The sequence below is a fragment of the Callospermophilus lateralis genome, chromosome 11 (assembly GCF_048772815.1).
Source record: "Callospermophilus lateralis isolate mCalLat2 chromosome 11, mCalLat2.hap1, whole genome shotgun sequence".
NCBI lineage: Eukaryota > Metazoa > Chordata > Mammalia > Rodentia > Sciuridae > Callospermophilus > Callospermophilus lateralis.
The window spans coordinates 71822674-71825450 of record NC_135315.1 but is presented as its reverse complement, the minus strand read 5'-3'; positions in this window follow the sequence as shown (position 1 = coordinate 71825450).

The window sequence follows — 2777 nt, the reverse complement described above, 5'->3', positions numbered from 1 at the left end:
AGCAGATCAAAGTTTTTCTGTGTTTGAGTCACATCATTGAATAAAAAGCCCGAGGAACCATACATTCCACCTGTCTCTCCTCCCAGCATCACCAAAACTTCACCAGAATTAAAGCACTGAGTAACAACTGCTTTTGATCACACATCAAAAAGGCCATCAGATGTAAATTAATAATTCCTGTCTGAAATGAAATATTATCATTTGCATTTATAACCCTTGGTGACTGTTGAATATTCTGTTTTATTAATCTAGATGTTCTTGATTTACTTGATGAATTGCTGTATATATTTTGCACATTGGCTACTGTATAAATAACCAAAAAAAATGAGAAAACTTGAGAATCATCTTGAAAGATTAATCTTGTCAATCAATACAAATGTTGAGTACCTATATGTAACTAGATTAAAAAGGTTGAGTTAAATTATCAAATATTTCCATTAACTAACTTTATCCAGTTAGATTATTCAGTATAAAATACAGATTTATTTCTTTTAGAATATCAATGAAAACACAGCTTATCATCTGCCTGCCTGCCTATCTGTCATCTATCTATCTACCTACTTACCTACCTACCTGGATATTTCAGCAATACTTCAGCACTTTACCTACTAAAAATGGTATTTATAAAGCCTATTATATTTCCAGTCACATACTCAAAATGCTCTTTCATCCTATTTTCCTTTCACAAAACAAATCATCAAGCACTATTACTGCAAAATTGCCATATCATTTTGAACGGTATCAAAATTTGACATGACTATCTTGTAAAGTATTTGAATAGTACTATAGCAAATAGTTATTTCTCTTGCAGTAGGTTGAATTATAAATTAGCTCCTATATGGAATTGAACTTCATATATATGATCACTTTTAAGACTTCCAATCCTGAGAGTACATTTTTAGGATGGAAAAACTTTTTTCATGTGCAAATCAATAGCAGATAAAGTCTTCAAGACAGGAACAATATCATGCCCAGGAGTGTTGCAGTAATTCACTTGCAGGTCAGCATGGGAAAAGAAAGAAGAAGAAGAAGCATAGCAAGCGAAGCAGCAGCAGAAAAAAAAGTCCTTTATTGTGTACAAGCAATCTTTCTATAGTATTGTGAACAAAGAAGGCAGCCTTCCAACATCAATAAATCAGGTCTTTCAACTAATTAAACATAGCACACAGAAGTTTTACTTTCTAATCAGAAGTGACCCGCTTCTCATGGCTAATCTACTCTCGACCTGGAGTATGCTGAGCTCTGTTCTTTGTTAGAACAGATAAAAAATTTTTCTCAGCGCCCTCCAAGCCCACTTGGCAGAACATCCCGTTTGCAGGCAAGCTCTCCCAAGGACAGCAGACACCTTGTTTTCAAGCATGTCTGTTGTTACCTATCTAAACCTTGAAGGAGCCTCTCGTTTGCGAGCAGGCCCTCAAAAGGACAGCAAACATCTCGTTTTCAAGCATGTCCGCTGTAACTTTATCTAAACTTTGAAGGAGCCCCTCGTTTGCGAGCAGGCCCTCCCAAGGACAGTAGATGGCTCGTTTTCAAGCATGTCTGCTGTTGCCTTTCTATGTCTCTACAGAATATCCTGTTTGCAGGCAAACTCCATGAAGGACAGTAATAGTAACGCAGTCACATCTGATTCTCTACACAGGAGACTTAGGAATTATTGACACTGGCTTTGTTTTAATAAGGTTTTTGTTGGTGCAAAAGGAACACAAATGGTGTAAAGACTAGCATGTTGGTTAATGCACAGCCTTTGAAAACATGATAATCAGGCAGGCCTGTGGATTATAGTCCAGTCAGTGATCTACTCTAACAAAACTCCATAATTCTAGTTTTTGTCTAAGGAGGTAGAAAAGAATAGAGCATACAATAGAGCTGGACAGGGCTGCCCATGCCTATAATTCCAGCTACTTGGGAAGCTGAGGCAGGAGGATTAAATGTTGAAGGCCAGCCTAGGCAACTTGAGAGACCCCGTTTCAAAATTTTTAAAAAGTGCTGAATATGTAGCTCATTAGCAAAGTACTCCTCAGTTCAGGCCCCAGAACCAACCAAATAAACAAACAAAAGCAAATGAATAGATAAATAAATAGCTATAGTTATTTAAATTTAAATTAATTAGATTTTACGAAAATCAGAAGTTCAATTCCCAGTCAGGCAAACCATATTTCAAGAGCTTAAGAGTAACACATGTTTACCATTTTGGTCAGCAAAGAATACAACATTTCACTGAAAGCAATATTTTTGTTAAATAAAAATATCAATTCCCTTTTATGTAATACTTTCATATTTGTGTTCTTTCTCATTTATTAGTTATTTATTATAAAACTAATGAAAAGAGAAAGTTTGGAAGTGTTATTTTGTTATTTCCAAGCCCAGTGTTCAAAAAAAGTAATTCTATAACATAGTAAAGACAAAATTAGGAACTTCAATCTTTTAGTGCTAAATCATAAGTAGTTGCTTTATCATAACATATATGTATTCTTATCCTTCTAGCTATAAATTACAGTAAAAGGCAAGATCCAGGAAAAATTATCCTAATTTTTTTGGAATGTATTAACAGAGCATCATTTGTGTATATTCTCAATGTTTATTTTGAAAAAGTACACCTATTTGTGTATAGATTTTTATATTTAGTAGCTAATTAGTATTAATTCATTATTGTCATATCTTGCCTATTGATAGCACTTAGCTAATACCATTTCTCTTTTAAACTACATGCTCAATGTAAAATTCACCTCTTTGTTCATAAAAGAAATGAATAGAAAAAAATTTAATCATAAATTTTA